The following is a 27072-nucleotide window of genomic DNA, read 5'->3' on the forward strand; positions in this document are numbered from 1 at the left end:
GCTGTCTCTTGCTAATCACGGTCGATCTGTTACTTGTAAAATGAGTAGAGAGGGCTCAGCTAGAACCATAAACAACAGGCACTGTCCCAGATTTCTAATCCTACTTACACCTAGCTCAAATAAAATATGATAGGAATGATTCCAGAATCAGGGGTAGTAAAGGCCATTATAAGCAGACTATAGAAATAGGAAGCAGGTAAGAAATGCTATGGCAAAATGGGACAAGAATTATCATAGGTGGAGAACTTAGAGAGCAGCATGCAGGTTCTCATCACCAGAAGAGTGTCAGAAAGCCTCAGAGACATCAGAGCTCCCCAGAAGAGGAGAACAAAAAACTCCACACCCAATTTACCAAGCTCTGGGTTGGTTTATTTTATACACCTAAGACCTAGAGGTGAAACCTGGAGGGCAGGTCCCAACATCTTAGGCTCTTAGTAGATGTCCCTGGTCCCTGAAGGAGGTAAGCCTTGTCTATTGGTGATTTTCCATCAGAAGAGAAAGCTTAAGAACCTTCAGCTTAATAATAACAATATGGTATTATTTCTATGAGTCATTGTGGCTGGAAATTATGTTCAGATAGAGGAAGACAATGGTCTCCTCTTTATATTTCAAGGAATAAGTGTCCAGCTGCACACAGTTTTGTACCTTTGTTCACAGCAGCAGTAGATCATTTCTCATGGCTCTAATTATACTTACAATTAGCTTTAGGAGATCACTAAAACCATTCAACATCTATTATAAAGGAGAGTCAAGCACAAGTTATTTAAGTGAGATGAATTACTTACAATAAAATAATAAATCACTCTTTGCAGACGAAATATATTCAACAAATATATCCAAACAGATTTTACATATAGTAATGTAAAATTCATTGACATGTACCTAATTTGATATCACTTACTTTTTCATTTTCAATAATGTTAACAAAAGGTTCAGCCATTCACTTAAAGTCTCTTAAAATAATATTTCAGGTGATATTTTTAAATTATCAAGATACTAGGACTGGAGAGACAGATGGCTTACTTGGTGCCTTGTGGAAGACCTGAGTTTGATTCCCTGCTCCCATATGATGGCTCACAAACACCCATAATTCTAGTTCCAGAAGATCAGATGTACTCTTCTGATTTCTGCAGTTACCAGGTACATGAGACACATACATATATTCAGGGAAAATATGTATACACATAAATTAAAACTAAACATTCTTAAGAAAGATGAAGATACTATCTGTTTTATCACATAAAACTTAATTCTAGGTTTTAGTATAGAACTAAGAAACTCTTTTAAAAGGTGAAAAACTATTCTGTTCCACAATATTCGTGTTAATGTAAAAGTTCAGGGCCTGCTAATAAAAATACAAATCAGAATTTATGATTAAAAAATAATTGTAAGTGTTTAAAACTGTCAAGTCTAGAGGGTATAAATTACTACCAATAAAGGACAAGAAATCTGTCCTTTAATTGTTTACTTCTGACTTCAAGCCTAGTTGATAAATCAAATGAAGGATTGTTGAATGGCTAGGGAATATTAACATAATATTAGTAATCATTAAAATTATTACCAGAAAGCATATTTCAAAGGACAAAATAAACAAAACCCAAAATTCTGCTATGCTATCATGATAACTCAACAAAAATTATTCTTTAATTTGAAAATTTTGGAGTAATAATATAAAAAACACTTACCTTAATTTTGTTGGATTTTATTTCTGAGAAAAAATGATTTGTAGATTTTAATCTATGTAATATCAAGGACTGAAAATACTATCCTAGTGACACATATTCTTTTATCAGTTTGAAGAATATACAATAGTTACAGCTCAAATTCAGATGTTATCTCCATGTTATCACTAGGAAGCCACATATGTGCATGTATTAGTTGAGTCAACTGTATAAGTCATCTTTAGTATTGAATCATGTGAGTGTTTCCTCTATAGTAGATAAATGTGAGATGCTGTAAAATTATTGTCGAATACAGTCTACACTGATTTAGAAAGTAATGAAATTTTATATGTTTTCTTAGATAACTATCTTTAATTTTGTGTTTTGTTTGGTTTTTCAAGATTGGATCTCACGCTGCATCTCAAGTTTTCCTGGAAATCATTATGTAGACCAGGCTGGACTCAGATTTAGAGAGATCTTTCAGTCTCTGCCTCACTGGTGCGGGGATTAAATGTGTGTACCACTACACCTCTGGGTTTATCCTAATCTTTAATAAGTTTAAATTTAATTTTCATTGCTGGCTGACATTCCTCCTTCTATCTCTTTACTGGCTTTAATTTGTTTTAAAATAATACATGTAAGTTTAATAATAGCATATTCCCCGATCATTTAAATGGAAGGGTAAAAGAGGAAAATAATCAATGGGCATTCGATTATAAATCACATGAAATGTGTTCTGACAGTTTTGTTCTTTGGGTAACTTTAGCTTTTAGACCAAGTGTCAGCTTCCTTTACAAATATTACATAGCCTATAAGTTAAAGTTGCTTCTTTGTGTTTGTTGTGGATAAAAATCAGGCTGTTAAGTGTGTTATACCATTAAGTGTAAATTTTATTCACACTTCTATGCTAAAAGGCACTATGGTGTGCTCTTGTCACTTACTGAAAAAACGAGGAACCAACCTAAGAATCATCATAGGGGATTGTTATTCCACAAACTTTGTTCCAAGCTCACTCACTCATTGAGGAGTTTAATTGTGAAAACAGAAACAGTACTAAACCAATGTAGGTCAACTAGATGTACCAATATCCCATCGAACCCTCATGTGCTTCTCACATTCACCAGCATAGGGCTGACCTAGCATCTCTAACCTGGCTTTTGTTTGTTTCCATTAGCAGTGTTGATTTTATCTGTGCTTTCTACATCTTGAGATACTGAAGTCCTTTTCTCTTAACATAAAGTGTTGCTAAGAAAAATGGGGGGGGTGACTAGTCAACTACCATCATCACCCTGTTAAGTACTATTTCAATTACTCCAGCAAGACTCTGTCTTCTGTGCTACTCTCCAGGTGGAGCAATAAAGTGGGAGGCTCAAGAATATTTTCTCTGGCAGTTTCACTTCACTCTGACATGAATGAACTTTTGGAAACTTAAAGCATCATTCAGCTTCAAGTATTCTGCTCCATACAGAAGTCTTGTGTTTGTGGAATACTATGATGAAAGGGGGACTTAAATGATCTTTATAACCCTTTTCTTTCTTATCCTAGAGAGTAAGGGACCAAAGAAAAGTCAGTTGGAGACTGGTAACACACATCTGAGAAGCATGTCTAATCTTCTACAGTCTTATTTTTCTGAAGCCTTAGAGCCCATAGGTACCAGTATAATCAATGTATATGTCTTGTATTATAGTAATTTTTCCATCTTTTCTTTGGAGGCTCTTAAATGTATCTGACTTGAAGTAATTTTTCTTGCTGCTATTCCTGAGAGTCATTGCTAAAACATAGTTCATTTTATTATAGAAACAAGATAGACTAATTATCTCCTGAGAACTTGCTATAATTTTGAGGGTTATGCACAAGATGTTAACTAATCACACAGCTCCCAGATATTTGTAACATGCAGTGTGACTCTGAGGTTGCATTTAAATGAGTCCCAGGCATGACTCCTGATGTGTTGCTTCTGCTGCATGGGAGAAAAAAAGGTGCATTATGCAGAGATAAATTCACAAAATGTGGTAGGTTTTGTTTTATATAAAATAGAAGTGAATTGTGTTTCCTTTTCTGTCCAGCAATTTGAAACATTTTCTAAGCTTATAGCATTTTAGTTTAATAATATTTATGGAATAAAAGGGAAATAATTGCTCATTATAAATGAGTATCAAACGAGTAAAAATTAATGAGGTTTAATATACATGTGTTAATATAAAAATCATTTCAAAAACAAATCTTCAAATATCTTCTGGCATGTGAATGGCAAAGTTTGACATTAATAAACATGTTAAATCAAGGCTACTGCCACTATCAATAAGAAACACATTAAAACCACTACAAGTTGTCAGGTTAAAGTAAAAGCTTTGAAGTACTAGCATATTTGATTTGCAAACCTAGTAATCAGGTATCATTATGTCAAAGGTAATTACTTAATTTTCAATTTTTCTTTTAAAAATATTGATATTCACTAGGAGTTTTAGTCACTACTTATTCATGTTTATGTGCCTTGATGTCTCCTTTATTTTTAAACGTGTGCGCTTGTCTGTGTATATTCTTACATACTTCACAACAATTTTTCTCCTTTCAGAAATTCTCAATTTTCCAAAATATCTTTACACTTGGAGTATCTTTAGAAGAAAAATGACTCATTTTATTAACCCTATAAGCTAAGGCATTTAGCTTTCTACGCCTCATGGAGCAGTTGAGACAGAACATTTAGGATAAATGAGAATTTACTTTTGCTTTGAAAGAATAGGGGTGATGCTGGAAGGTAGGTGGTTAAATTACTTGGAGATGGCAATAGATTCTTTTAATACATGCACCTAACTCTCAAGAGAATGGAGCCCCAGGGAGGTTAGATGTCTGGTGGGGTCAGGGTCGGGGGAGGGGGGCGGACATCCTCATTGAGACAGGGGACAGGGAGGATGTATGGGATGTGGAACAGTCAAACGGTGGGCCAGGAGGGGAATAAAATCTGGAGTGTAAAGATAAATTAAAGAGAAAGAAACAGGACTGATAATACATTCTTCTCTCATACTACACATGGTGACTACAGAAATGACCCCCCCTACCCCCGTGACTCCTTCCAGAATCTCCCACCTTCCCTCTCCCCCATATCCACTCCTCTTCCCTTTTCTCTTTAGAAAAGAGCAGGTCTACCAGAGACAACAGCCAGCTCTCTGGTAAAGGATCCAATGGGTAGCTCCAATTTAGACTCTGTCCATATAATGTCTGCCTATGGGTCTCTGCACCAGCTCTCATTGCTAGCTACCAGAAGAAGTTCCTGTGATGATTCTTAATTGTATAGAGGAAGAAATGAAAGCATTTCTCACTTATCAAATGTGTTATTCATGAGACCAGAACCCAGGAAGCAGATCTCCCATGTGCATGGATTGGCAGGATAAGTATTGTAAAAATGGCCATCTTACCAAAAGCAATCTACAGATTCAATGCAATCTGAATCAAAATTCCAACTCAAATCTTCATAGAGTTAGAAAGAGCAATTTGCAAATTCACTTAGAATAACAAAAACCCAGGATAGCAAAAGCTATCCTCAACAATAAAAGAACTTCTGGGAGCATGAACATACCTGACCTCAAGCTGTATTTCAAAGCAATTGTGATTAAATCTGCATGGTATTGGTACACAGACAGGCAGGTAGATCAATGAAATAGAATTGAAGACTCAGAAATAAACCCACACACCTATGGTCACTTTATCTTTGACAAAGGAGCTAAAACCATCCAGTGGAAAAAAGATAGCATTTTCAAAAAATGGTGCTGGTTCAACTGTAGATCAGCATGTAGAAGAATGCAAATCTATCTATTCTTATCATCCTGCACAAAGCTCAAGTCCAAGTGGAACAAGGACCTCCACGTAAAACCAGATACACTCAATCTAATAGAAGAATAAGTGGGGAAGAGCCTCAAACACATGGGCACTTGGGAAATTTTCCTGAACAAAATACCAATGGCTTATGCTCTAAGATCAAGAATCGACAAGTGGCACCTCATAGAATTGCAAAGCTTCTGTAAGGCAAAGGACACTGTTATTAGGACAAAATGGCAACCAAGAGATTGGGAAAAGACATTTCTTTACCAATCCTATATAGATAGGATAGAGAGCTAATATCAATATATACAAAGAACTCTAGAAGTTAGACTACAGAGAATCAAATAAACCTATTAAAACGGGTACAGAGCTAAACAAAGAATTCTCAACTGAGGAATATAGAATGGCTGAGAAGCACCTAAAGAAATGTTCAACATCCTTAGTCATCAGGGAAATGCAAATCAAAATAACCTTGAGATTCCACCTCACACCAGTTAGAATGGCTAAGATCAAAATCTCAGGTGACAACAGATGCTGGTGAGGATTTGGAGAAAGTGGAACACTCCTCCATTACTGGTGAGATTGCAAGTTGTTATAACCACTCTGGAAATCAGTCTGGAGGATCCTCAGAAAAATGAACATCGAACTACCTGAGGACCCAGCTATACTACTCCTGGGCATACACCCAAAAGATGCTCCAAGATATAACAAGGACACATGCTCCGCTATGTTCATAGCAGCTTTATTTATAATAGTCAAAAGCTGGAAAGAACCCAGATGTCCCTCAACAGAGAAATTGATACAGAAAATGTGGTACATTTACACAATGGAATATTACTCAGCTATTAAAAGCAATGACTTCAAGAAATTCATAGGCAAATGGATAGAACTAGAAAATATCATCCTGAGTGAAGTAACCCAATCACAAAAAATACACACATGGTATGCACTCCCTGATAAGTGGATATTAGCCCAAAAAGCTCAGATTACCCAAGATACAATCCACAGACCACATGAAATTCAAGAAGAAGGACGACAAAAGTGTGGATGTTTCAGTCCTTCTTAGAAGGGGGAATAAAAATATTCATAGGAGGAAATATGGAGACAAAGTTAGGAGCAGAGCTTGAAGGAAAGGCTATGCAGAGACTGCCCCACCTGGGGATACAGTCCATATACATACAGCCACAAAACCCAGACCATATTGCTGATGCCAAGAAGTGCATACTGACAGGAGCCTGATGTAGCTGTCTCCTGAAAGGCTCTGCCAGAACACGACAAATACAGAGAGATGCAGATCCTTACAGCCAACCATCGAACTGAGAATGGGGTCCCCATTGGAGGAGTTTGAGAAAGGATTGAAGGAGCTAAAGGGGTTTGCAACCCCATAAGAACAATACCAACCAACCAGAGCTCCCAGAGACTAAACCACCATCCAAAGTGTACACATGGACAGACCCATGGCTCCAGCAGATGATAGCTTTGTTGGACACCAATGGGAGGAGAAGCTCTTGGTCCTGCCAAGGCTTGACACTCAGTGTAGGGGAATGTCAGGGCAGGGAACACCCTTACAGAAGAAGGCGGAGGGAGGATGTGATAGGGGGATAATATCTGAAATGTAAATAAATTAAAAATCCAATAAAAATAATAAAATAAATTGTCTTTTTCCAAAATAAACAATGAACAGAGTTTCTTGCAATTGTAAAATATATTATAAATTTAGGTGCCTATGTTTTCTTCTGGAAGCATTAGTGGTTCAGGTTTCAAATTGAGGTCTTTGATCCATTTGAATATAATTTTTATACAAGATGATAGTGCAGATCTAAATTTATTCTTCTATTTATTGAAGATGTTTTCTTTTATCTGGTGCTGTACTGTGGTTTTTGTACCTCTGGCTTTTGGTTGGATGTGGGGACATCCATTCATCTTTGTTTTATTCCATTGGTCCAGTTTTGTGACAAAATCATGTTCTTTTGGTGTGAACACATGCGTGCACACACAGACACACACACACACACATACATACACACATGAATAACACTGAAAATCTTCTGTACAGGCAAATAAACTGTTAGTCAAGTGAAGATGGAATGGAAATCTTGGCCAGCTGCATATCTTATATGGTATTACCAGACTCATATTTGATGAGGCTCATATTTGCTCTGGTATATCTCTAGGCTAGGTTCATTAGAGCAAAATTCCTGGGAGCTGCAAGCAGGCCTTTGATTGGAGGTTGGTAGCTAGCTCCTAGATCAAGGTCTACTTATTGAAAATAGGATGAAATAGGCTACACAAGTTGAACTCCTGGTGAAGTAATAGTGTCCCGCGCTACGTCTCGCCAGCAGGAACGACGCGGCACACACAGGATCCTACTGCAGAAAAGCTTTAATGCGTCTTGAGAGGGAGAGCATAAGCTTACAATGCAGAGATGCCGAGTGAGGAATAACTGTCCCTTATATAGGAAACTATCCTCGCCTAGGACGTGTCACTCTCTGACTGGTCGCTGCCAATTATGCCAGATGACGTACCAAAACGTACGTGTCCCTTTGAGTAGGGAAGTTACCAGGCGCCTGCGTATTGCCCTTTTTACTAGGTGCGTTCTGCCGGATGCCGGTGCCATCTTGTAATGGAGTTTGTGAGGACAGCTCCTCACATATGTGAGGACAGCTCCTTGGACAGCTCCTCACATCTGTGAGGACAGCTCCTCGGACAGCTCCTCACATCTCCCCCTTTTCTGTTTTTTTTTAAGCAAACAGGACACCCAGATATAGGAGGGCGAAGACAGAGGTCATATCCTCGTACAAAGTTGGCGAACCTGTACAAGAGAGATACCCTTAGGCTGTTGTTGGGACCCAGGGCACTCCCGACCCGTCGCACTGCCATTTTTTGAGGGAGGGAAAACTGGGGCAGAAACCCTCATGTAATATGACATGCATTCCAGGGAGCATATTTGGTAGAATTTCCCTGTGCGATGCTAAGCTCGTCAGTCCTCATGAGCTGCTCAAGCCGGACACTCTAATCCTGTGCAATGAACCAAGGTTCTAGGAGTGCAAGAGCTGTCCAGCCGGCGACCTGTTGCTTGAGCATGGTCAACCAGATATCGGCTGATGCTCCTTGTTCAAGGGCTACAAGTGCCTGGGCGATCACTACTTTGTCCTTTCTTGTTTGAGATCTCAATTTGCAAAGCAACCAGAGGAGTAACACTAATCCACAGCAGAGGATCACTCCAAAAAGTCCCACTCCCACCCATTCCTTGAAATAAGAGACTGCTGAGGTGATCCAGGACGACAATCCCTCCATCAAAGACAGGTCCAGTCGGGTAGAATTTACTTGAATGATGGTCGCTCTCAGCTCTCGAAGTGTCTGTTCAAACTCCGAGGTCCAATTTTGTAACAGATGCTGTGAAAGACTCTTAGACAGATTAGCAGCTCGGGTAAATTTGTCATATTATATGGAGGTGACACAAAGGCCTGGGAGTTTTTGCTCACAGCCAAGCTGGGCCAGTTGCCATAGAATGTCTAATTGCTCTCGGACCAGATCTATACGTTGGTTGACAAGCATAATGCCTCCCTATATCTGAGTATTGGCCGAGGCCTGTCTGTCCCGATCCACAAAGATGGTGGCCGATAAATCATTGATAGTTTGGGTTGTCTGTACTGAATTTGACAAGGCCAATGCCGAGGCAGTAACCGAGGCAGCGACTGCTGTCGTAGCAATAATGCCAGCAATAATAGCAGAAGTACCAAAATCTCTTTTTCCTCTAAATAAGGTCATGGTCCCCGGGGTATCAACAGGGATCGGGATAAAGCGAGGCATGCGGGTAACTACTGCGATATTTTATATGAGTAGCTGTCCAGACAGAGGCAGCAGGTTTGATGTTCCCCATCCAGGAAAATGACAAAAGTCCCTTTTCGCCCTTTCCTCCAAGTAGCATCGCCATGGGCGTAAGATCAGTGCAGCTACCATTAACGCAATGTAAAGCCACCACCATAGAGAACTGTGGCGTTAGCCACAATGTCCTCCTCACCAGTTCCCCATGTGGCCTCCCTTAGCCAAGCAGAAGATTGATTACATAACATAATGCAAGGGAGATCAAAAGATGTTTTGTTGAATATGCCAAAACAAAGGCTGCCCTTAAGGGGAATAGTCCTATTTTCTTTTAGTCGTTCAACCTGTTGATCCTTAGGTAAATAGGCCAACCCTAAATCCCTGTTAGTGGTACATCACCGGCATCGGGAGTGGAAAGGTTGACATTATTCCCCATCGTAGCTCGCCCTGCACCGTTGCTGGCATCCATGGAAGAAGAGTGAGGAGGTGCAGGAGTCCCAGTCCCTTCTTGATCACTTGCTGTGATGCTCCGAGTAAGTCGTCCTGGGATCCATATGGGATTTTCATTGTCCTGTGGAAAAACACAGACAGCTCCCCTGGATCTTATTAAAACAGGATCCGGGCCTTTCCATTCATTTGTTAATACATCCTTCCATTTGACTAATTCTTTTGTCCTCTTGGGCTCTGAGCAATGTCTCTCAGCCGCTGTTTGTCCAGCTTCATCAAGATTTAAAAAATTTAAGGTAAAAAGGGCCAGAGCAGTGTCCACTCGGGGTGTTGGGGGGAGTTCTATCATAATTCCCCTTCTTTATTTTATTAAATATGATTTGAGCGTCCGATGAGCACGCTCTATGATTCCCTGTCCTTGAGGGTTGAAGGGCAGGCCCGTCAGGTGGGTAACCTGCATCTGAGCACAAAACTGACGGAATTTTTGAGATGTGTAGGTGGGGCCATTGTCAGTTTTTACACATTTTGGCTTTCCCCAAGCACTCCATGCTTCAAGGCAGTGCTGAATGACATGTGTTGTTTTTTCTCCTGTAAGTGGGGTGGCATGTAGAATGCCAGAACATGTGTCTATAGATACATGCACATACTGTAATTTTCCAAAAGTAGAATTATGAGTAACATCCATTTGCCAGATTTGCAATGGCTGTATTCCTCTCGGGTTGACCCCGATGTGAGGAACTGGGAGGAACTGGCAGCACTGTTGGCATTGGGTGACTATATCACGTGCCTCTTTTCTAGTTATAGAGAAGCGGCGGCGTAAAGTTTCTGACGTGACATGGAAATTGCCATGAAAGGCTTTAGCAGCCTCTAAAGGAGAGGCCAGGGCCACAGCTATCATTTTTGTGGCTTTGTCAGCCAAATCATTCTCTGAACTCATTGGGCCAGGGAGTCCAGAATGGGCCCGTATATGAGTAATGTATACAGGGAATCTTCTATTTAATAGGATAATTTGGATTTTTCAGAAAACATCTGCCACCTTACTAGTGGTTTTAATTATACCGGCGGTTTCAAGAATACTAACAGCACTAGCTCGGCCTCCTCCTCTGAGTCTAAGGTTTTATTTTCAGAGCTTTCAGAACTGTCGAGGTTCAGAGCTTCTAGCTCTTTCACAGGGTATAGGCTGGCTCCCCCTCCTGGTTTATGTGTAAAGGAGGAAGTGCTGGAATCTGAAAATTTCAACGCTCCCTTGTCTGCGGACTTACCGGGAGGGCACTTTTTCTTTCTTAGGACGTCTTTTTCCTTGAGCGCGCCCACCCTCTCACTACGTTCGGTTTCTGACAGACTTTCCCGGACTACCTCGAGAGTGGCCTGTCCTTCTACTACTGCTGCCTTACACGTTTCATCCTTTAAACAATTCTTAACCAGCTTCCATATAGCTTTGGTCCCTAGGCGCAGATCCTCTTCCGCCAATTTTCTGTCAAGGTCTTTTCCAAGTTTATTCCATGAGGCAATCGTAAACGAGCCTGAACAGGCAAACCAAGGCGCCATCCTCTCCACCTCCTTCACAAAGTTTTTAAGTGTTCCTCCTCCAATTTTGATGTTCCTCTGCTTTAACACTGTTTCCAAGGCCGTGACCACAGACTGTGAGGATCCCATGATGGGCCAGGAACGCCGGCGGCTTATCTACGTCCGTCTGACAAGGCGTGAGGTGAAAGGGTAGAGACGGACACGCTGCTCTCTTATGTACGGGAGTCTTACACGCGCCTCCCCAGACGGTGCCACTTATCTACGTCGGCCTTATTGCGTCCTTGCTCCTCAACAGTCAAAATCGAAGGTAAAAGGGAGCTGCGCGAAGCTCACTTATATACAAGAGACTGAGACGCGCCTTCAGCTGCTGTGATTGTCCTTTTAACAGCAAAAACGGTGAAAACAGAACATAAAGAGTAGGGTGGCTCCCAGGACAAATACTATAGCCTCAACAAATCCTTCCCAAGGCGGTGACAACCCCAGACCAAAGTCCAAGAGAGGGCTGCCTCTCCGAACGTATCTGCCTGCAGTTCTGAATCCTCCTTGTCGCCAAGGGATCTCCGAAGGTGCTGAGGATGGCGAGGTCTTTCCCGGGTTTTCGGCACCAGATGTCCCGCGCTACGTCTCGCCAGCAGGAATGACGTGGCACACACAGGATCCTACTGCAGAAAAGCTTTAATGCGTCATGAGAGGGAGAGCATAAGCTTACAATGTGGAGATGCTGAGTGAGGAATAACCGTCCCTTATATAGGAAACTATCCTCGCCTAGGACGTGTCACTCTCTGACTGGTCGCTGCCAATTATGCCAGATGACATACCAAAATGTACGTGTCCCTTTGAGTAGGGAAGTTACCAGGCGCCTGCATATTGCCCTTTTTACTAGGTGCGTTCTGCCGGATGGCGGTGCCATCTTGTAATGGAGTTTGTGAGGACAGCTCCTCGGACAGCTCCTCACATCTGTGAGGACAGCTCCTCGGACAGCTCCTCACATAATAGTATATTAATAGTTTCATTGAGGAAATGTGCACATGTGCACATTTGTGTGTGTGTGTGTGTGTGTGTGTGTGTGTGTGTGTGTGTGTGTGTGTCTGAGCATGTGTGCACACATGCAGTGACACTTTAAAATACCTTGAAGTCTGGAATAGCAATCTCTCTAGTATTCTTTTGCTCAGATGACTTTGGCTGTGTAGGGTCTTATATGATGTTGTAAGTGTTTTGATTAGTATTTCAGTGAATGTCTAAATTTCTCTTTGTAGGATGGTCATTTTCATGATATTAGCTGTACCAATACCTTAACATAAGATTACTTTCCAATTCCAGTGTATTTCATGATCTTTTAATTCATGTATCTGAAATTTTGGTTGACTTTTACATCGTGGGTTAGGTTTATTCCAAGATATTCTAGTGCCTTTAATGCTATTTTAAATATGATCTTGTCTGCCATTGCTTTCTCAGTAAAGCACTGTTGATGTAAAAAAGGATCCTACTGATTTATCTAAGTCGATTTTGTACCCATACATGTTGCTAACTTAAATTGTTTTTAAAAGTTTTCTGTTTTAACTTTGAGAATTTCTAAAGTATAGTATATCAACCTACATATAAGGCTAAATTGACTTCTCTACCTTTTGTATCTGTATTCCTCTACTTTCCTTCTCTTGGTTTATTGCTGTCCCTGGTGGTTCCAGCATTATATTGAAAAGAGCACTGCCTGGTTTTGGTGAGAATACTTGAAGTTTTGTGTACTTAGGATAATATTGGTAATGAATTTGTCACATATAGCCTTTGTTTGTTGGGATACGTCCCTTTCGTCCTACATTCTCTAGGGCTCTTTTCATGACAACATGTATTTTTCAGCAACTATTGAGATGCCTATGTGATTTTTGTCTTTAAGTTCATTTATATACTTTGTTAATTGATTTATGTATGTTAAGCTAACCTTGCATTACTGGAATAAATTCAGTTTGTGGTGGATGATATACTTGATGTTTTACTGGAAAAAAATTGCATCTAAGTTCATCAGGAATATCCGTTTGGAGTTTTATTTGTGTGGCATGTCCTTTACCTTGTTTGAGATTTAGAGTAAGACTGACACCAGACTGATTGATTCTTCTGTATCTGTTGAGATTTTTTTCTGTATCTAAGTACATGGTTTATTGTAAAGAAAGTTCCATGAGGTGCTAAAAAGTCGTGAATATTCTTTTGTGTTTGGGTGAAATGTTCTGTAAATACCTATTAGATCCATATGGTTTATAACACCATTTTATTTTTTATTTTTATTTTTTGGAGGTATATGCGTTTAATCCCAGCACTTGAGAGGTAGAGGCAGCCTGATCAGTTCAAGACTAGAGTTCAAGGCTAGCCTGGTCTATATACTGACTTCCATGACAGACCCTGTTCCAGAAAAACAAGACTAATTAATAATCAATCAAATAGACAAACAAACAAAAAACCAACAATAACAACAAAACAAAACAGAAATGGCTATTATATTCCTCGATGGAAATTTTTGAAAGTTTATTTATTCTTATTTTATGCTTTGCCTGCATGCATGCCCGTGTACCACATGTGGGCTGATGCTGTATGACATCATTTTAAGTTAAGTATTTCTTTATTTGGTTTTTGTTTGTATGGTGACAATGTGGTCTTGAAGTTAACCATACTCACTGACTCTGTGTCAATATGTGACTTAAGCTGTAGTAGTGGATTTTTTTTATGAAGTTGGGTGTCCTTGTTTGGTGCATAAATGTTAATAATTTCTTTTTTTACCTTTGATGACTGTATGGTGTCCTTTCCTATCTCATCTGATTACTTTTGGCTTGAAGTCTAGTTCGTCATGCTTCTTAGGGATATTTGTGTGGAATATGTATTTCTATCCTTTCATCCTTGCTGTTAAGGTATGATTCTTGATGCAGCAAAAGATTGGGTCCAATCTGCTACACTTTGCATTTTTATTTGGGAATTAACACTATTGATGTTGAGAGTCATCACTGAACAGTGTCGATTCCCATTATTTTATTGTTATGCTGTGGGTCTCCTCTGCATTTGGTATGCTTGTCTGATATTATTTATTCTGTGCGTACCTTTGGTGTGGTTAAGTTCTTCCACTTGAAATTTTTCTTCTAGCATTATCAAAAGATCTAGATTTGTAAATAAATATTGTTAAGTTTGTTATTTTCAAGCAATATCTTCCTTTCTCTGTCAATTGTGTTTGAATGCTTTACTGGGCATACTAATCTGGACTGGAATCTGTGGTCTCTTATAATTTGCAGAACATCTGTCCAGACATTTTTAGCTTTTAGAGTTGCCACCGAAAAGTTAGGTGTTATTCTTATAAGTCTGCCTTTATATGCCATTTAGTTCTTTTACCCTTCAGCTTTTAATATCGCTTTATATCTCCTTTAGATTAAAATTTTTCTTCTATAAATTTATTAAAAGTATTTCTTCTCCTTCCTCTATGTGTACTACTCCTAGATTTTCTCTTTTCATATGTCCCAGATGTCCTAGATGTTTTGTGCCTATGTACATTTTGTTTGTTTGTTTGTTTGTTTTACATTTTCTTTGACTGAGGTATTCATTTCTTTTATCTTGTCTTCAGTGCCTGGGATTCTCTCTTACATCTCTTGTATTCTATTGGTGAGGCTTGCTTCTAAGGTTTCTGTTTGAATTTCTACATTTTTCATTTCTTGCTTTACCTATGTTCGGATTTTCTTTAGAAATCCATTTCCACGTTCCTGTCTGTAATGGTAATCTTCATTTCCTTCTATTGTTTGTTTTTTTTCATTAGTGGATATATTAATATCCCCTTTAAAGTGTAGTGGAAGATGTAGAAACCAGCAACATGGCTGCTATGGCAAGGGATCACATCCAAAGACATTCTAGGTTTATATTATCCAACCGGAATCCAGATTCTGTCCTGGATTACACTCCCCAAATTACAACATGATCTGGTTGAAATACAAACACACCCTAACTACACACCTATAATACTTGGCAATGAACATAAGGTTAGTTTGTAGACAGAAGCAGCCATGTTTGAAAGTGATGTCTAATTGAGAGGCAAACAAAGTATTAAAAATCAGAGAAAGATCTGACAGAATGAATTAGAGATAGGATACTTTCAATCTACAGAACAACACAGTGAAGAGAGACTTTTTAAGAGCAGCAAGGGAGAGAAGGTGTGTTTATCACAGTTTAACTTGGACATTTTACAGAGACAGGCTAGACATAGGTAAACAGAACAAGCCAGAAAATAAGAAGGAGTGAGATTATAGCACACTCCCAAAGTTAGTAGGAGGCCAAGCAGAGCAATTCGAGCAGAAGACAAGAGAAGCCAGATTGAATCAGTCAGCTTGCAAAATTAGATTGTATGGAGGCTAGAAGCTTCCAGGTTTAGGCCTAGAAATATTAGAACAGAGAAAGAAATGTTCTGGACTCAGCCCAAGCCATGTATTTTCACAACTTGGATATAGCTCTGATCTTATCCCTTCTTCTGAGGAAACAAATGTGACCTTTTACATTAAGGTCTACAATATACTCATATTAACTATTTTGAAGATCTTGTCTTGTGATTCAACTATATTGCATTTCTCAGGGCTTACAGTAGTAGAGACATTAGGTTTTATTGAAAGCATATTGTCTTGGCTGTTATTGATCGTGTCTTTACACTGGTGTCTAGGCATATGTGTTTGGGATTATTGTAATTCTAGGTGTTGACATACGGTCATGTCCCTGTTGGGTAGCTGTTCTATTTCTTGTTTTCTGTTTGCTCTCTCTGCATCTTAGGAAAATGTACTAGCTGTCAGTTGCCTGGAAATAAGTGTTTGTGAGAGCTTGCTATTTGTGTCCACTGTAGGACCAAAGTAGAATGTGTTTCTAGGTACTGGTAGGTAATAAGTAAATGATTGTGGGCTAGAATTGGGCTAGAGGTCTGATAAGATCCACAGGAAGGATTAAGCTGGTTGTGCCATGAGGAGCTTGCTTCATAGAACCGTGGGAATAAGGACAGAAAGGAATAAGAGGCCACACAGATGGGATAAGATGAGGAAATTGAAATTGGAGGACAACAAGAGGGCGAGTAAGGATTGCCTCGTTTATTGACTGGCATTGCCTGTGGGTTGTAAAGGAGTGCCTACTTGTGTTGGCAACTGAGACAAAAAGATCTAGATATTTTTCTTAAATGATTTTCATTGAGAATTTTACACTTTTGGTTTTATCTGTATATAGAAATGTCAAATAAAATCAGTTAAGAAAATTTTAAAATATAAAATAAGTAAAGTAGAAATAAAAAGGAAAAATGTATCTATTGCTTGGAAGTAAACACTATAGATATCTCAATATCAATACACGGATGAAACTTGCCATGCATATAATGTATTTAATTGTTTTTGAACTAATACATAATCCCTTTATTTTTCTCTATATACTCTCTACTAATGTACTTATAAGAATATAAATATGGGTAGTAGAAATTAGATTTTATGGAATAACAAAACAAAGAGGTCACAAGTTTTGATGTGTAAGAAAGGCAGTAGATCTGGGAGGAGATGAGGGGGGAATAAATATGATAAAAGACATACAAAGTGTCTTTATTTCAATAGTAAACTTTATGTATCAATTTTGTATTTTTAAATCCCAGATATTTTAATGGTTTCCAAAGATTTGTCTAGTAAATCTACCACCTTGGTCCACTCGATTCCCCAGCGCATAGGGGATGCTTCACTACTGGTTTATCGCAATGTATTATTTTGTTTTGTTTGTTTTGCTTTTGAAAACTGGATACTTTGTATGAAATATGAGAGCACTCCAGATTGTGATTCTTCCTGGAGTGCTGTTACTGTGTTTTATTTGTATTTCTTAGTTTCATGATAATTTTCTAGTTTAATTTTGTGAAGTATTACTCACAGTTTCTCAGCATCCAAATGCTCTATATTTTTCTCAGTTTTCCTACCAAAATTAGATTCCTAGTACTTATTCTTCTATCAGAATTTCCTGGGGTTGAATTTTCTATACCATCACTAAACATATAGGAAGGCATAATTTCTTTTCTGATGGACTGTATGTAAACTGTGCAATGCAATACAGGTCAAGCAATTTTCATATGTCTTCTCCAGCTTTTGCCTTTTATGGAGCCTGTTCATGTCTCACATGCCTGTACAGTATACCTTTCATTATCTATCTAACAATTAATGTATGGAAAGGCAAGGCTATATCAGCTGCCATGGTCATGTTTCTAAAAACATATAATACATTTATTTAGAAATATCCAAGGCACTATAGCAAGTCATAGATACAGGATCCCTATTACCCAGAGCATGAAGGAAATATACTTACAATAATAGCTGGCTGGATAGTAGAAATCAGAGTAAGGATCCCAGGTCATTTTGTAGAATATTTGCTGTTAGGGTAGTTTGTTTAGAGTAGCTGTAAGCTGGTGATGAATGCTTATGCTCAACTTGTTTTCTCTATTTTATTCAGGTTAGGATCCTAATCCATTGAATGGAAACTACCATGATTAAAATAGGTCTTTCTACATGAGCCTAACCTAGATAACCCCCTAAGGGACTTATCTCCTTTTGTAGCCTGTCTATTTGATAATCGGTATTCACTAATATACTGGAAAAATGAACAGCATATTTTTCTGAATAAAGTTTTTCTCTTTTCCTCTTCCTTCTTCTGAGGCAAGGTCCCATATGTTAATAATACTGACATCAAACTGAAGATGTAGCCAAGACTGACCTTGAATTTTATTATCTAAACCTTATTATCTAAAGTTCTGAAATTATAGATATGTACTTCTACAACGAACTTTTTTGAAAATTTATATGTTTTAAGATATTAAATGTTAAACATGCCAAATGTTTATACATTGTGATTTTGCTCTTGAAATATATGTCAGGTAAAAAAATAGTTTAATTATTTCAACAAAATCTAAATTTATTTAAAATTAGTTGAAATGTTATGAAATATATAGAAATCAGTTCTACTGTTGAAAATGGCAGAGGAACAGGAATGGACAGACAATGTAAATGTTTTATGCGGCAATTGGATACTAGCAGGTATTATTCATGCCAGGGCCTGAGATCCACCCATACAATATCTATAAAACATTTTCATTTTGTGTGTCTCCATCTGCTGAACTATAAGGTTTTCTTGCTAGTGTAGATGTGGTGCAGATTGTGCATCATTAGAAATATCATCTCGGAAGTTAATCAATAAAGTCCCATTGTAGATAAGTTTTAATGGTACAGAAACATTTTGTTACTATTTTAATGTCAACTAATTCCACAGTGTCAGCTTCTGAAAAGGCTTTTACACATAGGCCACTAACCTATGGTTCTGATTTTTTTTTCTTTTCTGGTATTTATTTCTTTTTCATTGTCTGTAAATGGCCACTGTGTCCTTCTAGAACAAATATATCATACATTATTTATAGGCCTAGGTTTTTTTTTTTTTTGCGGTATGTTGAGCCGTTTAATTTATATGTTTTGCAACATTTTCTACAAATGTCACTTTTCTTGAAGTCTAACACAACCATCTGCTTCCTACTAAAACCAGGAGGCCAAGAGAGACTTTGGCTGGTCACTCCTCACCCCCACTGGCTTCAAAAGGAACATTGAAAACAGATCCAAAAACAGAACTTAAGTCATAAAAAAGGAACAATTCTGAAGACTTAGACATTTACATATGTGTCATTTTATTATTTTAGTTACCATGTAGTATAAAATGAAAAAAGTAAGAAAATATAAATGACTGTTTTATGCTATGATTCTTATTTAAGCAACAATTTAAATTAAATATCTATCTTTAAATCATATTCTGTATGCATTTATTACATTATCTAACTTGTTTTATATTCAGTGAAAGAAAGTAAAGAGGTAGTTCAGCAACTGAGAGTGCCTGCTGCTCTCACAGACGACCCCAGTCAGTTCAATTCCCAGTACCCATGTGGATGGGCCCATAATCTACTGTAACTCCAGCTTCACAGGCTTCAATAATTTTAGCCCTGTGGGTACCAGCAATAACATGCTCACATACCCTATGTACACACTAATTAATTAATTAATTAGATTAATTAGAATAATTAGAAAGATGAATATAATTTTTGAATTTTACTTTTTTTAATATTCAGTCTTTTGGAAACACAAAACAATGTTCTTATTTATCTGCCTGAGGTGGTTTCTTTTTATTCTTAAACTGTACTTCATGTAGAATTATGTCTAATGATATAGTTTCCCAAGATTTAGGGGTATAATTACCTGATTGAAGGCAGCTGAGTTCTACTGTTTTCTCTCACCCTTTGGTTCTGTCCCTCATCTTCTTTCTCTGTTTCTAAGCACACCTTCTTACGTTTAAGCACTTAACTTGATCATCAGTAATTAAGGGACAATGCCTATCTTTGTTGAATCAGCTTTACAGTTGGGGTAAATAAAAAAATTTACATGCTTTTCTTCACCCATCTGCCTAGCAGTAGTTCTGATGCTACAACCAGGTCACATCTCAGTGCCCTGATCACAAGGTAACTTGTGAAACTCAAAACTAAATTTATCTCTAGATCTTAATGCTCAAGAGGAACTCTAAAACTAATTTAAGCTAAACAACTGGGGAACAAAACTGATTTTGGTCACCCATGGCCATTTTTATTACATTGTTCTGTACTTTTATTCCTTTATTGCATAAGATATGTAATATGAAGCTATGTGCTCTCCAGTTGAAAGGTCAGGTACTTCTGGGCAGGTGGAAGTTGGACTGGAGACATTCCTGGCACTTGCTCCCAACAAAGGGACTGTTCTCCTTGGATGGTTTTACTTGTGTGTTCGTTGTCCTCTGACTTTTGATTTCAGTGTTTATTTCACAGAATGATACATTTTAATTTTTCAAATTTTTATTGGATAGTTTATGTATTTGCATTTAAGATATTAACCCCTTTCATGTTTTCTCTTCTCCAGTCCCCCCTCACCTTGCTTCTATGAGGGTGCTTGCCACTGCCGCCTCAACGCTCTGGCATTCTCCTACACTAGGGAAACAAGTCTTCACAGGGCCAAGGGTTTCTCCTCCTATTGATACCCAACAAGGCCATCCTTTGCTACATATGTGGTTGGAGCCATGAGTCCCCCCATGTATACTTTGGTTGGTGGTTTAGTCCCTGGGAGAAATATCTGTTTATATGTGTTGTAATGCAAATGGAGGGGGTAAGAACATGCTCCTTGAAGTAGAAAAGACCATTTCAAAGACTAAATGAAGGAGTAATCATACTTCATTGAAGCTAAGCATCTTGGACAGGGGAAAGCTCTAAGGTTAGAGAACTGGATAAAGACAAAGAGGTTGAAGCGTGGGAAAGTCCTAGTTCCACCAATGAGGCAAGACCCATAGCTACTAAAACACAGGTTCACGTTGATAAATGTTTTTAAAGCTTTTACTGGTGATAACTACCTGGCCAAACGCATGCACAGTATTCTTCATATCCAAAGATCCTAGGATGGTGGCCCAGACTAAGGAAAGCTACAATAAAACCTGAGAAATATTTGTCAGGATCTGAAACTACTTATTCTATTTTCAACAGATCCAAGGAAAATATTTGTCATGTAAACATTTACTGGAATCAGACATAAACATGTAGCCCATATTTTTTTCAGTAAAGAAGCATGGACTTGGTCATTTTGTGTCCTTTTGCCCATGTGGGGAAATGTCTCCCATGAAAGAAGTGACTTCAACCTATTAAAAAGAAACTGGGTTGTTCTACAACAAGTGATCCCAAATTCTTCAAGTTAGAGGACATTTAGGGTTTTTTTTCATGTAACTGTTTCTTTGTTTGTTTGTTTGTTTGTTTGTTTGTTTAGTTTAACTATATACTACATGCTGACCTTGAACTTGAACCTCTACCCCCAAGTTCCAAAATAATAGGCAGGCTTAGGAGACTCATAAAGAAGTGACAACAAAAGCCTGGTAGCAAAGTGATAATTCTTTCACTAGCGAAGTTGTACTGTTGTTTGTGTTGCAAAAATCACCGGACAAAGTCCAACCTTTTGAATGAAATCTATATTTGGACCAAATCTGATTGAATCTTGTAAACTGTGGACATAATGGTGTCCTGATGTCTGTTTTTAGTCACCCAGCCTTCAGAAGCTGTGTCAATAATCAGTGACATTGTACAAATTGTCCTAAAATTTGTATGCCGCAGCAGAAGTACTGTGTCGGACAACACTAATTCATCTATTTCTTGTACAGTTAGTTCGTGAACAGATATTTAACTTTGCTTGCTATTCATGCATACCTCAGTGACTGGATTTGGGGTCCATGTGGTGGATAAACTGAGGCAGTGGGTCAGTGCTTAGAATCGCTGATGGGGATGGATCCAGATATATATTGGAGCTGCTGCCTCTGGCAGCCAGCAATTAGAGAAGTTACTGAGCAGCCTTTTCTCTGAGGGAACAAAACTTAATTTGCAGGGCTGGAACTCCTTGTGGCCAGCAGAAAACTATGAAGTCTTTTAACTCCTTGTTGCTGGCAAAAATGAGAAGGAAACACAGAAAATTCACACACACACACACACACACACACACACACACACACATATTGAATGGGTAAAACAATAGGCCGAGTCCAATAACAAATACATACATACATGCATACAGACAGATCTACAGACATTTGCACATTTACACACTGAATGGTTAGAGCAAAGCTCCAGCAAGAAGGCTCCAAGCATTTCACACATACACATGCATGTATGTGGAGCAAAGTCCAACACACACCCACACGAGCTTTACATATATACATACATACAAACACACAGTTAATGGTGGAAGGAACAGTGTTTCAACCTACACTCATAAAAACTTTACACATATAAATACATGTACACATTTGATGATGGAAGGAACAATGTTCCAGCCCTTCACACTTTATTCTTTCTTCCATAGTTTATATATCCCAGAAAAATCTTTCATGGAGCAGGAGGAGCTGAGAACTCGACAAACTAGAGAAGCCTGAATCTCTAAGGCAATTAGGAGGGTTTCAAAGCTCACCCCAACAGTGACAGACTCCCACCAACAAGGCCACACCTACTCCGATATGGTCACACTCCCTAATAGTGCCACTCTCCTGGTTAAGCATGTTAAGCATTCACAGTTCTCATCTAACAATATCTAAATGCTCTTTGTTGTTTGTTGTTTGTTTATTTGTTTGTTTGGGAAAGGATATTTCTGTGTAACAGCTCTGGCTGGTCTGGAACTCACTGTGTAGTCTAGGCTGCCTTGAACTCACAGAGTTCTGCCTAACTCTGCCTCCCAAATGCTGGTCTTAAAATGAAGAGCTTATGTAGTTTACATATGGAACTTTCTTCTCTGCCTGTGTTTGAATCAAAAGAGCTTCTGATTTCACAAACAATCCCACAATCCTTGCAACATCGTTCCTCTGCACATTCTTCAAAAGGATTTCACCTAAATCATTCTATTCGATTCTCATAAAAGCCTTGTAAAATAGTCAGGACATATACTACTTCCAGTCTGCAAGTGATTTAAGGCTGTGTGATAAGGGAATATATTGACTTCAATTCTTTTTTATAGAACCACTTTTCTCTGAAGTACTCCCACTGCTAATTAATAAATATACCTTTTCTGCCTCCATTACAGGTAATTTAACTCAAATGTTCACTAAAGATCAAAAAAGATATATTAGAACATACAGTGAAGTGAGACAAGGGGATGACAGAATTCAGTAAGAATAGAGTGCTGTGTGCTTCCAGTATTAGGGAATTAGAATTTGGAGATTATGGTCTTAATACACTTAATTTCTCATGCATCCTATACATGTATTGCTCAGTAACTAATGAATATTTATTAATTAAGGTATTTTCTGTATATTTGCTTATATAAGAATCTTGAGACCTCTTACATTACTGCCTTAATTCAGCATAAGCAGAAGTATAAATTCAGATGAAATAGATTCTGAACTATTTACACCAGATATCTCACTACTTTACACAATTGCAAGAAAAATGAAAACAACACATTTTTCTTAGAATACATTATTTTCTCATCTTAAAGCAGAATGCCATGGTATCAATTGGATGATTGACATCTTAAGAGGTGGTCCCTTTGTTGAATTTTCTGAATCTAAATAACATATCTTTGATAGTCTGAAGATTGTGAAATGAATGTGGAGAATATAAATTTGCAATTAAATTCACATGAAGGAAAGCTTATGTAGAAAATATTTAAAAGAAATAAAAGCAACCAAACCAGATATATACCTCAACAAAAATGAATGCCAGTGATGATAAAAATACAGATTCTCTCTAAAAAGATAAAAATGTAAAAGAAACTATACTTATGTGCTAATGATAAATGTTAAACGTAAACACAGCCCATTGAACTATGTAAGAGAAACAAAATATTTAGCAAAATCCTAAAATTTATATCTAATAGAAAAAAATTATAATAATTGGTTGCATGCAATCTGAAGGAACAGGAGAAAGAAATGGAAAGTCTCTCTAAGTCACACCGAAGTTAATAAAAATGAATTTGCTCTGCCTTCCTCAAAACTGCATGCTTCCGTAGAGTATGCCATCACTGATTTCATCCCTGTCTAATGTGATACTTCTTGGCCAGTTATTGAGCACAGAAATGTAGGTAGAGTTTGAAAAATTAAAATTTAAGCTATTTAAATTTTAATTAGTTAAATATTTTAATGTTCTTTGTAAATGATAGCCAGCATATTGACTTGAACAGGAAGATTTTTTTTTCCTGGAATCTAATTGGGAAAGAATAATTCTGTATTTTTCACTTGTCTTTTGATTCTGGCTAAAAATATTCTTACCTTATTCTTTATTTTTTATTTTCAAAAAAGTTACTCAAAGGGGTTAGAGAGATAGTTCAGTGGGTAAGAGCACAGACTGTTCTTCCAGAGGTCCTGAGTACAATTCCCAGCACCACCTGGTGGCTCACAGCCATTTGTGATGAGACCTGATATCCTCTTCTGGTGTGTCTGAAGATAGCTACAGTGTCCTTATATACGTAAAGTAAAGAAATAATTCTTTAATAAAATCAAAGGTTACTCAAAGTGGAAAAATCTTGTAAAAATGTTACTGTCAATAATTCTGACTGCTTCAAAAAATGGTTCCTCTCCTCTGTCCAAATTAGAGTTTAACACATATTGTCTTGATGCAAATTGAAATTTAATTAGATTCTTCTTTTGAAGGAGAGTTAAAACAGATGGATAGAGTCTTGCTGAAGTAGATCAGACAAGGCCAATAAGCAGTGTATGATGCTAGCATAGTTTTAAGAGGGGTCCTCCTGTTGCTCCCACCCTGACCCCACCTCCACTGACACCCACTGGGTGTCAGCCTTCAGTTTGTCTCATACACACACACACACACACACACACACACACACACACACACACACACACATTGATGATTAAATAAGTTCCTTGTGTTTTCTGCCATTTCACTACTTGGATGACCTTACATAAGTCATTTATTCTTTGTGCCTTTCAATTTCCTTAGTTTAAAAATTACAAAACTGGGTTAGAACAAAGAAATTAATAGACTTATGTATAGTAAAACTGAGTGATATATATTATCTAGAAATGCATGTCCTGTCTCCAGACATTCAAAACTAAAAGCATACGCATGCATACAAAATTGTCATCAGCAAGACGGCAGACTTCAAGACTCCAGACATTTTCTCCACCCACAGATATACCAAATAAATAGCTACACATGGATCAATTCCCTCTGAGGAAGTCCAGAAATAAGTTGGCAGATTCCTGCTCACTAAGGCAATTGGAGAAAAATGTTCTTATCAAAACAGGTAGGAAAAGCCAAGACATATTCTAGCTCTAAAACTCAGTATACTATCTAATTCGAAAGGAACCCCTAACTCACATCTTATTTCTTTGGATCAGTGTGGAGGCACCACATAGGCATCACCCCAAATGCCATAAGTTATAGTAGAGGATATCCCTGAACTTGCTTACTTCTATGGGTAAATGAGAACTAGAATTGCTAATCTCTAGGACCACAGAGGAAAACAAAGACCAATTTTATACTGGTGAGCATGATTCTTCCCAAGCTCTCATTAACACTTTGTACAAGGGTTAATGTCATAAAAGTTAGGTATCAGCTGAGTTAAATTGAGCATCTCATACTGTGTCATCCCCAGCTATTTTTCAATCAACTGGCCCTTAACTCACTTGCTTCTAGAATCTAATGAGAAAGATATTACCAGTCCACAAAAACTTGAACCTTGGCTTATCCCTACTAACTTGTCCTATTAAAAAAAACATGCTTCCAGTTTTCCTCTGGATGGGCACAAACATATACAGTTTTATATTGTGATCTGATTGATTGAGTCATAAAATGCCAATCTCTAAGAGCTCTTGTGAGACCTACCATTTGCTATTCTCCTAGAACTGTAGGGAACATAAGGTGGTCTAAAATAGGCACATAAGTCCTTCTTATGGCTCTTGTACCCAGCTTAATGGAATACTGGCATAAAATAAAACAAAATGTCTAGCTTTTCCCTAGAATGGTTATATTGCAGACATAATGTCCCAATAACATTTGATCAAGAGTTTCTTTAACCTTCCTAAGATTTGACAGCATCGACTGGAAGCTTCAACAGATAGGTGAACTCCTCTTTTGCACTCCCCATCTAGTTTACTGTAGTAGTAGAACCAAAACTTGATATTCTCCCCAAAAATGAGAACTAGTCTATCCTGACTTTCTTATTGCTTCCCAGGAGAGTTCCTGCCAGTGCATCTGTCCACCAGATACATAGGCCAATGAATAGGCCACCAGAACTCTAGCCCTCACTCAGGCATTGACCCCTTGCTGAACTAGAGCCCATAGCACTTCAGCCGCCAACATGGGTGGAGACCCCCTGCTCAACCACAGGCCATACTATTCAATTCCCCAATAGAAAGACAGATATTAACAGAATGGGTGCAAAAATAGGATTCATCTCTCTGCTGTACACATCATAAGCCATACACATCAAGATGAAAGATAGACATTACCTCAAAGTAAAAGAGTGGAAAAGGTTTTGTAAAGAAATTACCTAAGATACAAGCTGGTTTGTCAATTCTAATATCTAAGAAAAATAGACATCCAACCAAAATTAATCAAAAGGGACAGGGAAGAATATTTCATATACATAAAAGGAGAAATCCACCAGATTGGCATTTCATTATTCTATGTATGCCACAAAAGTAAAACATTTGTAAAACAAACATTGCTAAAGCACAAAACACACATCAATCCTCACACACTTATAGTGGCAGACTTCGATAATCTACCCTCAGCAATACACAGGTCATCTAGACAAAAATTAAATTAAACAGAGGAATACTGAAGCGATGACATTATAAACCAAAAGAACCTAACAATATTTACAGAACATTTCACCCAAACACAAAAGAATATATATCTTCTTTTCAGCATCGGAAGAAACTTTCTCCAAACTTGAGCATATACTCAGTCACAAAGCAAGTCTGAACATATAACAAGAAAATTTAAATAACCATGTGTATCTTATTAGACCACCAAAGAATAAAGCTGGATTTCAACAACCACAGACACAACAGAAAACCTAAAACTCATAGCTTCTGAAGTGCATGAATAAAAGTAATGAATGAAAACAGACAACTCTACTGAATTAAGACAGACAGACAAGAAGGAGAGAGAGAGAGAGAGGGACAGAGAGAGAGAAACAATAAAATAAATTAAAGTCCTTTTAGTATTCATAGAGAAAGAATGCACAACATATCCAAACTTATGGAACATGATAAGAGG

Source organism: Rattus norvegicus, chromosome 6 (assembly GCF_021556685.1).
Source record: "Rattus norvegicus strain SHRSP/BbbUtx chromosome 6, alternate assembly SHRSP_T2T, whole genome shotgun sequence".
NCBI classification, from domain to species: domain Eukaryota; kingdom Metazoa; phylum Chordata; class Mammalia; order Rodentia; family Muridae; genus Rattus; species Rattus norvegicus.